The 11,993-nt window shown below is 46.4% G+C and overlaps 1 long non-coding RNA gene across 1 annotated transcript in view; it reads right to left on the bottom strand.

The window, feature by feature from the left end:
- Positions 1-541: 541 nt before the first annotated feature.
- Positions 542-11,993, bottom strand: part of LOC121275734 — a 34,535-nt gene continuing 23,083 nt past the window's right edge. The window contains exon 3 of the long non-coding RNA XR_005942558.1: positions 542-941. This is a non-coding gene — a long non-coding RNA (uncharacterized LOC121275734). The remainder of the gene's footprint in view (positions 942-11,993) is intronic.

The following is an 11,993-nucleotide window of genomic DNA, read 5'->3' as shown; positions in this document are numbered from 1 at the left end:
TTGATTCACTAGATTTGTTTAAAATCTATCCCATTTAGTGTTGTGTAGTGGTAGTGCCACACAACACAATGGAGTTTATCTTCAATATGAAGGTGGGCCTTCATCGCCTACTGGTGCTGTCATGGACAGGTGCATTTGCGGTCAGCAGGTTGGTGAGGATGAGGTCAAGTATGTTTTTCCCTTTTGTTGGTTCCCTCACCACCTGCTGCAGACCCAGCCTTGCTGCGGATGTCGGGGAAGCACCTAGATGTAGCAGTAGGGTAAGAAAAATTAAGAAATATTAAGAGCACAAAGGTGGCATGCGCTTTTGCAATCTATATATACTTTGTGTAATGACTTGACGTACCAAACAGGTTTCTATTTGAAATAGGTAACTTTATTACAGAGGTCTTTCAGAAGCTACATGCTTGAATCAGGTCCACAACTTGAAAACTCTCCACCTCCCCCCCACCCCCCACCCCCGGATAACCCACGCCTTTGGGCTCATTCATCAAGAACAATGGCGTGACCCCTAATAGGCAATAGGAAAAGTTATCCCTTCAATCACTACATTTCCTCCCCCTTTAGTTATTTTTTTATATTTCCCATTTACAGAGAACATTTTAATCTACAACATATACATATATGCAGGTCAGGTGATTAAAGGTGAAGTCTCTAAGGTGGTTTTCTAATTCGGTTAGAGCGGCGTAGCTCTACCACTTTAGGTTCTCACACTGGACTAACGTGATCAAGAACTGCAGCATCAGGTACTCATTAGAAAGTAGCAGCTCAGGGTTCGGCAATTCTCCAGAGACATCAAGTATGTCTATTCTTGGTCGATCTGGCACCTCAGGGATTAATGGTTTGACGTTAATCACAGGCGGAATAGCTGGTTGCTGGAATGTCTCTCTATTCCTTAGATGATTCACATGTTTTTGGACAATTTGGTCTTTCACTGACACCTGCAAAGACAAGGGACCAGTTTATGAGACAATTATACCAAGAACCCAATGGGGTCCACTTCCAAAATTCTACACAAAAAGTGTATCTCTGACAGTAAACCTTGCTACGAATATCATGATGCAATTTTTGATTACTTTGATTCTTCTCTACCTTCTCCTCTAAGTTTGGAAACATTAGCCTTAACCATGTATGTAGGTTGTCTTTCATCAATAATTAAGACAGCATTGAGCCTGTAGTTGCATGAGGAGTACGATAATTGAGAAGAAAACATGAAGGTCGAGTTTCTAGAGTACCTTCGGATAACCTCTTCATTCCAGGTTTGAAAGTTTGCACTGCTCATTCAGCTAACCCATTTGATGAGGAATAATATGGTGCTGTTTTAATATGTCTGATTCCATTTAAACTCATGAATCTCTGAAATTCTGTATTAGCGAAGGCAGTACCATTATCCAAAACAATGACTTCTGGTTGGCCATGTATATAAAAACATTGGCGCAGCCTTTCAATAGTTGCACTCGATGTCGGTGATCTAACTTCATACACCTCCGTCCACTTAGAATGCGTATTGACAATCAATAAAGACATGGTACCTATGAATGGACCTACATAATCGATATATAGTCTAACCCAGGGTCGACCAGGCCACTCCCACGGATGTAGTGGAGCTGAACCAGACAACTTCTGTTGTTGCTGGCACTGGAGACAGTGCTTGACCATGCTTCCAATGTCACTGTCTACGCCTGGCCACCAGACATAGCTTCATGCAAGCATCTTCATCTTGGAAATGCCTGGACGCGCAATGTGAAGCTCTGTAAAGAGTGGTCCTCTGACTTGTAAAGGGACGATGACACTTGATCCTCACAACAAGGTTCCATCTTGACAACTTAACTCTGTTTTACGGGCATGGGATGGTCTCGTCTATTTAGACAATGGTGAATTTGGCCACCCTTGCAATACAAGATCTTTGAATTTTGACAAAATCAGTTAATTTAACAAGGAAGTATTCAATGAATGGCATGACACTAGGAAGTCCTGAGGAACAAAGGGACCTTGGTGTGTGTGTGTCCATAGATCTCTGAAGCAGAGGGGCATGTTAGTAGGGTGGTGAAAAAGGCATATGGGACACTTGCCTTTATCAATCGAGGCATAGATTACAAAAGTAGGGAGGTCGTGTTGGAGTTGTATAGAACCTTGGTGAGGCCACAGCTGGAGTACTGTGTGCAGTTCTGGTCGCCACATTATAGAAAGGATATGACTGCACTGGAGGGGATGCAGAGGAGATTCACCAGGATGTTGCCTGGATGAAACATTTAAGTTATGAAGAGAGGCTGGATAGACTTGGGTTGTTTTCGTTGGAGCAGAGAAGACTGAGGGGCGACCTGATCGAGGTGTACAAGATTATGAGGGGCATGGGCAGGATGGATAGGGAGCAGCTGTTCCCCTTAGTTGAAGGGTTAGCCACAGTAAGTTCAAAGTGAGGGGCTGGAGGTTTAGGGGGGATGTGAGGAAAAGCCTTTTCAACCAGAGGTGGTGACGGTCTGGAATGCACTGCCTGGGAGGGTGGTGGAGGCGGGTTGCCTCACATCCTTTAAAAAGTATCTGGATGAGCACTTGGCATGTTATAACATTCAAGGCTATGGGCCAAGAGCTGGTAAATGGGATTAGCTAGGTAGGTCAGGTGTTTCTCACATGTCAGTGCAGACTCAATGGGCCGAAGGGCCTCTTCTGCACTGTGTGATTCTGTGATTCTGAAAATTGCATCTGTTTGTCCAATTCCTTATTTACTTTGCACACATAGGTGAAGAGTCCAAGAAATTCAGCACAAGCACAACTTCTTGTGGCACTGGAGCATGTACAATGCTATCTGGTAACAAGAGATGTCTGAGTGTGTCCACATTTGCAATATGCAAGCCAGGATGGTGCATAAAGGTATACTTATACATAGATAATATCAAAGCCCAATGTTGAATTATTGCTGAGACTATCAGCGAAATGGCCTTATCCTCACTGAATAAACCGATTAATGGTTTATGGTCCGACACAATGGTGAAATGTCATCCATGCAAATACTGGTGCAATTTCTTCACTCCAAATATTACTGATAAGCCTTCCTTTCCAAGTTGTGAATAACCCTTCTCAGCTGCAGAAAGGGTTCTGGAGACATAGCCGATTGGTCTTTCAAAACCATCTTCCATCCTGTGTGATAACACAGCTCCCACACCATAAGGAAACACATTACATGTTAATATTAATTGTTTAGATGGGTCATAATGTACCAGCATACTTGATGAATATAATAGGTTCTTAACTTTCACAAAGACTCCTTTTTGTTGTGAATTCCATGACCAACGATTCTTTTTTAACAATGGATGTAATGGTGCTAACCCTTTTGACAAGTTGGGAAGGAAGCGGCTATAATAATTAATCATGCCTAATAAAGATTTGAGTTCAGTTACACTGGAAAAAGAAGGCGCCTCTATGATCACCTTAGCTTTCTCCTCTACTGAAGGCAACCCCATGGCATCCACCTGGTGACCAAGGTAAGTGAATTCTGGTGCTCGGAATGCACGTTTCTCTTTCTTTAATTGTACACTGGCTTTCAAAAATCTTCTTAAAACCTCTTCCAGGTTCGCCAAATGTTTGGTTTCCATAGACCCTGTGATCAGAATATCATCTAGGCACACTACTACTCAGAGAAGACCTTACAAAAGCCTTTTCATGTTCCTTTGAAAGATTGCACAAGCAGGTGATGCTCCAAAGGGTGGGCATGTATATTGATACAGGCCTTTGTGTGTGTTGATGGTTACATATCCTGTAGATGTGCAATCCAACTCTAGCTGTTGGTATGCATGACTCATATCCAGTTTGGTATAGGATTTGCCTCCAGCTCACTTTGCATGCAAGATATTTATCCTCGGGATAGGATAATTATCTAGTTTGGCTGCCTTATTCATGGTTAATTTTTAGTCCCTGCAAATACAAATAGTTTGATCAGGTTTCATCACTGGGACTATGGAAATTGCCCATTCCAAAAATTGGACTGGCTGGAAGATGCCCAGCTTCTCTAAGCAGCACAATCTTGCATCCATCTTTACTTTTAGAGCAGAAGGCACAGGTCTGGCCTTAAAGAACCGGGTGTGACCTGAGAATCTACATATATTTTTGCTTGTAAGCCTGTAAACTTTCCCAATTTGTCACAAAATACACTGTTGTATTTTTTTAACAGCTCAGGAACTCCTCCTGTTCTCACTTGAAATATTTCAGACCAGTTCAGCTTAATTTTTTGTAACCAGTTTCCTGATAGCCAGGAAAAAGGCAACGTTGGCTGCTCCACCTATTATCTGTTCCTGCTCACCTCTGCAGAAACATTGAACAAATACATGACTGAATATAACCCAGCAATGATCAATTGCATTTGCAATCTAGGGAGTAATTGTGAAGCCCTTGGATTGCACCCATTCCAGCCATTCCATCCCCTGGTCTTCCCTTGCAGCTTTAGCAATGGCTTAAGCATCACCGTTAAGGCCCCCCTCCCCCATCCCCACAAATATCCCAGGCATCGCAGCACTTTCACAAAGGGGTTGGATCTGAATGGGTGCAGGCTGCCGACATCAGCCTCTGTCAGGGCACTGTCAGACTGAATCCTTTGGATTAGAATGCAGCCTCAACTAGCACTAATGTAATAACATTAATTTTGAGAGACATGCAAAGCCTGACCCTGTCAGCTCTGATGTCTAGAGCACTTTGGGGCATTAGGCTTATGCACTTTGGACCTAACCCATTTACTGTTGGATCCTTAAGATCTTTGCGCTTTCCTATGAGATGGGCAAAGGGTCATTGATATCCAATCTAATTATGGCCCCAATCCTTATTTGGTTCTTGCAAGAATGCACGCCATGAGTTAAGATGACCAAATCCTTCAATTAGCATTACAGCCTTCCTAACATGTCTCAGCTGAGCTGTGCTCCACACTAGCTAAATCAGAAGTTAGTAAGGTGTCCCTTCAATCAACCCAAAAGTATAGCAGTCAACTCTTCCCATAGGTCCTTTGAGCCCTTTCCTGGCAAATTTTTCATATGTGATTTTTCAACCGTGTCACTGGATCAGCTTGTGAAATGGCGGTGCTCAGGTTTTACTATGAGACCAGCTTCCAACCCCGAGCATGAACATGAAAGCCCTTCCCATCATGCTGGAGGAGCATAGTGTGGAAGTTTCTCTCCCTCTGATTGCTCTCCTTCCTCTCCCTTCAATCCTTGATCCCATCATTATTGTCATTGATATCCCTCTTCTCCCTCCCCCCACTGAACCATTTGATGTTGATGTGCTGATGCCTCTTGTCAACCTGACCCTTCCCTACCTTGAGGCATGTTGCAGTGACTTACAGAGACCTCTCTCTCCCCCAATGAGACCATTGAGTGCCACCACTACATTATATGTTTCCCATCTCCAGGCTGAAGGTGCCTCCCCTGACTATGACTGTGCCGGCTGTGGCCCGGTATCAAACTACCGACCCCAGGACTGACATGAGTGAGGGACTGACCACTCCCTGTGCACCATGCTGGGCATGACTGACACAGGATGGGCAGGCCCTTCCCCTTCCTGGACTGGGAGCAGGACAGGCACGAAAAGCACATATCTCTAATTTGTGGCACACTTGCTCAGGACTGCCTATGCTTTCTGGCCCCAACTTCTTGACACCCCACCTACAGTTATGTGCCTCTGTGCACTCTTCCCCATTCATCACCCCCGCTCCAGTCATGTGCCTCTGTGCACCCTTTCCCCTTGTTCCATTCCACAACACCCCTCCAGTCAAGCCTTTGCTTTGTAGCACTTTCCCTTGCCCTTGTCTTGCTTCCCTCCACCCCCACCACCCCAGTCATAAAAACATAAGAATAGGAGCAGGAGTAGGTCATTTGGCCCGTGGAGCCTGCTCCACCATTCAGAATGATCATAGCTGATCCTTTATCTCAACGCCATGGTCCTGTGCTCTCCTCATGCCCTTTGATGTCTTTAAAGTCCAGAAACCTATCTATTTCCTTCTTAAATATATTCAGTGACTTGCCTCCACAGCATTCTGTGGTAGAAAGTTCCATAGGTTCGCCACCCTCTGAGTGAAGAAGCTTCTCATCTCAGTCCTAAATGGCCTACCCTGTGTTCTGAGACTGTGATACCTTATTCTAGGCACCAGCCAGAGGAAACATTATCCCTGCATCCAGTCTGTCCAGCCCTGTCAGAATTTTATATGTTTCAATGAGGTCCCGTCTCATTCTTCTAAACTCCAGTGAAACAGGCCTTGTCAGTACAATTCCTGCTCATATGACAATCCTGCAATCCCAGGAATCAGACTGGTGAGCCTTTGCTGCACTTCCCCTATGGTAAGTATATCCTTTCTTAGGTAAGAAAACCAAAACTGCATACAATACTCCAGGTGTGGTCTCACCAAGGCCCTGTACAGCTGCAGTAAGACATCACAAAACAAAAACAGAATTACCTGGAAAAGCTCAGCAGGTCTGGCAGCATCGGCGGAGAAGAACAAAGTTGACATTTCGAGTCCGCATAACCCTTCAACAGAAGTGAGTAAAGATAGGAGAGGGGTGAAATATAAGCTGGTTTAAGGTGGGGTGGGGGTGGGGTGGGGTGGGGGGGGTGGTGGGGGGGAGAGAAGTTGTGGGGGGGGATTGTGGTTGTGGGGACAAGCTAGCAGTGATAGGAGCAGATAAGTAAGACAGCAGTAAGACATCCTTGCTCCTGTACTCATCAAGTCTTCACCTTCCAGCATACCACATCACCCACCCTCTTGCCTTCCCAGTGGTCTTGCCTGAGTAGCCTTGGAATGGAGGCAGAGCGGTGGTGGTTGCAGCACAGTGAAAGGTAGATGAACACTGCGTGTACAAATCTTGAGGTAACGTGTTAGGTGCAGTTTGCCAGGAGCACATCAAGTTTTGTCAGGTCGTGATTCACGCCTGTCAAATTAGTCATTTGATTTGATTTCATTTGACCTGGAATGTGGGCATGATTCCTGCAAGCTGGATTTTTAATGAGTATTCATGAGATTGAAATGCTTGCAAATGTGGTTCCCAAAATAGCGCGATGGGTAACCTGATCTGCCATGAAAGTCGGCAGCGGAAAATTTCAAAAAATGTTCATGCCCGAAGAAAACAGAGTTTTGGCCACACTCCAAATTTTCTGGTCCCGGATGCCATGATGCCCACTGCTGATGAGACTGGAAAATCCATAGAACCATTGAGAAGTTACAGTGCAGAAAAAGGCCATTCAGCCCATCATGTCTGCGCTGACCAAAAAAAGAGGAAAAAAGATACTAGCCACTCATTTTAATCCCACTTTCCAGCATCTGGCCCATAGCCTTGGAGGTTACAGCACTTCAGTTGCAGATCCAGATACCTTTAAATGAGTTGAGTTTTTCAGCCTTGGCCATCAACTTAGGCAGTGAATTCCAGAAGCCTACCCCCTGGGTGAAAAAAAAATTCTAATGTCCCCTCTAATCCTTCTACCAATCGCCTTAAATCTATGCAACCTGGTAATTGACCCCTCAGCTAGGGGAAACAAGTCTTTCCTGCCCACCCTATCTAGGCACCTCATAATTTTGTACACCTCAATTTGATCACCTCTTAGCCCTCTCTGTTCTGAGGAAAACAACTCTAGTCTATCCAATCTCTCCTCATAGCTGCAATTTTCAAGCCTTGGCAATGTTCTTTTAAATCTCCTCTGCACTCTCTCCAGAGCAATTATGTCCTTCCTGTAATGCGGTGACCAGAACTGTACACAAAATTCCAGCTGAGGCCTCACCAGCATTTTATACAGTTCCATCATTACATCCCTGCTTTTGTATTCAATACCTCTCCCAATAAAGGAAAGCATTCCATATGATTTCTTGACCACCTTGTCCATCTGTCCTGCTACCTTCAAGGTCCTGTGGATATGCACTCCAAGGTCTCTCACTTCCTCAACCCCTTTCAATAACTTCCCGTTAAATGAGTATTCCCTGCTTTCTTTGCCCTCCCTAAATGTATTAATTCACACTTCTCTGAATTGAGTTCTATTTTCCACTTCTCCGCCTACTCAACCAGACCATTGATATCTTTATGGAGTCGACAACTATCCTCTACACTATCAACTACATGGCAAATTTTTGTCTCATCTACAAGTTTCCCAATCATGCCTCCCATATTTAAGTCTAATTCATTAGTATATATAACAAACACAAAGGGTCCAACACTGAGCCCTGTGGAACCGTCTTCCATTCTCAAATACATCCATCCACTATTACCCTTAGTTTCCTGTCACTGAGCTAATTTTGGATCCAGCCTACCACCTTCCTCTGTATCCCATGAGATCTCACTTTCCTGACTAGTCTGCCATGTGGGACATTGTCAAATACCTTACTGAAATCCATGTAGACAACATCCACTGCACTACCCTCATTGTTACTGCCTCAAAAAATTTGATTAAGTAAGACACGATCTCTCCTAACAAAACCATGCTGACCATCCCTGAACAATCCGTGCCTTTCTAAGTGATGGTTTATCCTGTCCTCAGAATTGATTCCAATAATTTGCCCAGCACTAAAGTCAAACTGACCAGCCTATAATTTTCTGGCCTATCCCTCGCATCCTTTTTCCATAATGGTATAAAGTTTGCAGCACTCCAGTCTTCGGCAACCTCGCCTGTATCTAGTGAGGATTGGAAAATGATCCTCAGAGCATCCATTATTTCCTTCCTGGCTTCCTTCAACAGCCTGGGATACAATCCTTCCGGCCCTGGTGACTTATCCACCTTCAAGGATGCCAGTCCCTCCAATACTTCCTCTCTCACTGTGCTTACTGTATCAAAAGTTTTACACTCCTTCTCTTTAACTTGAATGTCTGCATCATCCCTCTCCTTAGTGAAGCCAGAGACTCATTGAGAACCATGCCCACATCTTCTGCATCAACCCAAAGTTACCATGTGCATCTCTGATAAGCCGTACCTTTTCCTTCGTTATTCTCTTGTTCTTAATGTACTGCTAAGACATCTTAGGGTTTTCATTGATTTTACCTGCCAACGTACTGACAGCAACAACAGAGAGTGTGCCAGAGAGCAGGAGTTCACCAAAACTCCTTAGACAGCACCTGCCAAACCCACGACCACTACCACCTAGAAGGACAAAGGCAGCAGATAGATGGGAACACCACCACCTGGAAGATCCCCCCAAGTCACTCACCACCCTGATTTGGTAATATATCGCCATTCCTTCACTGTCGCTGGGTCAAAATCCTGGAACTCCCTGCCTAACAGCACTGTGGGCGTACCTACACCACAAGGACTACAGTGGTTCAAGAAGGCAGCTCACCACCATCTTCTCAAGGGCAACTAGGGATGGGCATTAAATGCTGGCCCAGCCAGCGAAGCCCACATCCCATGAATGAATTTTAAAAAACCACACACAAGCATGAGCTCATACACGACATTAGTGGCAAGACAGACGAGGGTGAAGATGCAAAGCAGAAAGATCTTCAACTGGAAAATGAACAGGCTTTACATAATGTCAGTATGACACAATGGGTAAAATCATACTAGGTTTGCACTAAGTGCAGTGGCTGGTGGGTGAAACGGCGTTTTACCCGTTGGCCACAATGGTGGCTTTTCACGCCTTATCATCCCAAAAACGCTGCATTAATTTTGCATTCCTGGGAAACATGTCATTTCCATGCAGGGTGGGGTCTCATTCACCCACCACGCTATCACCTTGCCATTTCAGTATGCCAGGCACCATATTTAAAGTGCAGCTGTGTGCACACCTCTCAGTGCTTCCATCCCAGGACCGCTGCACAAAAAGAGAGGATGGCCCCAAAAGGCAAAAAGACTGCAGCCCCAGGTTTGGTGATGCATCCCTCAAGCACCTTTTGGACACCATGGAGCCATGCCCTGCTGTCCTCTACCCCCACTCTGGTTGCAGGAGGGACAGCTACATTACCACTTCAGCTTGGTAGGCGGTGACAGTGGTGACCAATGCCAATGCTGCACAGAGGAGATTGGCCATCCAATGCAGAAAGAGGATGAATGACCTCATCCATGCCACCAGGATAAGGCAACAGTCTCATCACTCTAAACTCTCACACTGAGGCCCATCACACATTTACTGGCATCCACTCACTGCCAGTTAAAGGGATCACTCACTCACTCACACACACCCTCACATCTCCATCTGGCCTCATCTCTGGAGACTGCCTCCTCAGCCCTCACCATCCTGAGGCCACTTGCACAGATCAATATGTGCCCCCACACACACCCTGGGATATCCCCCTTCCCCAGTACAGCCCTCACTCAGCAGCCTATTCCTTTGCCTGAGGCCACTCCTCCACCTTCCCCAAGCAAACCCTAGCCCTGCAGCCATACAAAGCCAACCCCCACGTTCCCTTTTAGCTGGTCTGGTAAATAGAGACCTGCCGTGAGCCCCCCTAAAAGTGATGTTGTGCTGCATGTGAAGCCTTGAGCTGATGACTGCGAGTCCTGCCTGAAGCAAGATAGGCAAACCTTGAAATCTTGAGTGAAGTGCAGCTCACCTGCTGCATCCGTCTTCATTCCGCACCCGCCATTATTTAAGAGGCCAGTTAAGGCCCTTGAGACACCAATTGTCTTGGAGTTTACATAGCCTGTGTGATTTTCAGGCCATCGCACAGGCTAAACGGGCAGGCAAGCAGGCTACATTTTCAAAAACCTCATCCACGGGCAGGTAAAAGGGGTCAGCGGGCTTGTAAATGTGAGTAGTTTGTAGCTTAGGATATAAGTTGTTACTGGTTGCTTGTGTGAACAGGACATCTTCATTTCGTCTCAGAGCGGCTTTGACAGGAATAAGAGACTTTGGTTCAGGACTCAGTATTGTTTTCCAGGCCCCTGGAGGATTCATACCAGTTGGGGCCTTCCAGGTATCAGACAGCCTTCCCTTACCCTGGGAATGGGGATTGTGGCTCTGCTGGAGGCACCGCCTCTGAGGAGGAAGATTGGGCCAGAAGAAGGAAGAGGCCAGGTGTCCCTATTCAACCTCCAGGGGAGTGACCTGTGGGAGGAGAGGCACAGGCACAAGGGGTGCAGGGCCAACAGGAAGTCCAAGACAGAAGGGGCAGCAGAAGACACCACTACCCTGCTGCCAGGGTTTACAGGCGACGATGCAGCTACCTCAATATGTCTGAAGTGCAATGCCAAAGGAGGCTCCGCCTCTCAAGGGAGACAGTGACCTCCATTTGTCAGGAGATCGGCCCTGAGATCACCTCCAACTGTGTGGGCAGACACCCCAAGCCAGTGGTGCTGAAGGTCACAGTGGTCCTCAACACCTATGACTCTGGCCCCTTCCAAGGCTCAGTAGGGGATCTGTGTGAAGTCTCCCAATCAGCTGTCTACAGTTTCATCAAGCTGGTGACTGAAGCTCAGTCATGCATTGACTTTCATTCACCACCACACAGATGAGGCCAGCCAGACACAGTGAGCCAGAGGCTTTGCAGCGATTGCTGGCTTCCCCCGCGTCCAGGGTGCTATAGGCTGTACACGTGGCCATCAAGGCGCCAGCAGGTGAGCCCGGTGCCTTCGTCAACAGGAAGGGCTTCCACTCCTTGAACGTGCAGATAGTGTGTGATCACAGGATGCAGATTCTACAAGCCTGTGCAAGGTACCCAGGCAGCTCCCATGATGCTTACATCCTCAGACACTCCCAGGTGTCGGGGCTCTTCAGTGCTCCAGACCCGCTTGATGGCTGGCTGCTGGGTGACAAGGGATATCCATTCAAAAGGCGGCTCATGATGCCTCTCCGCCACCCAAGAACAGAGGCCGAGCAGCAGTACAACAGGAGCCACACCTCACAAGGGCGGTGTTAGAGAGAACTATCGGTCTTCTCAAGATGTGGTTTCAATGCTCTAATACCCCCCAGATCATGTGTCACTGATAGTGGTTGCATGCTGTGCTCTCCACAATCTGGCACTGGAAAGGGGCAGTGGGGGAGCGCAGTGGAGGAAGAAGATCTTGATGTGGCTGCTTGGGCAACAGATGATGAGTCCAGT

The sequence above is a fragment of the Carcharodon carcharias genome, chromosome 3, assembly GCF_017639515.1.
Source record: "Carcharodon carcharias isolate sCarCar2 chromosome 3, sCarCar2.pri, whole genome shotgun sequence".
In the NCBI taxonomy this organism is placed as follows: domain Eukaryota; kingdom Metazoa; phylum Chordata; class Chondrichthyes; order Lamniformes; family Lamnidae; genus Carcharodon; species Carcharodon carcharias.
Note: the sequence above shows the minus strand (reverse complement) of the source record. Positions and strands in the feature narration are given on the sequence as shown.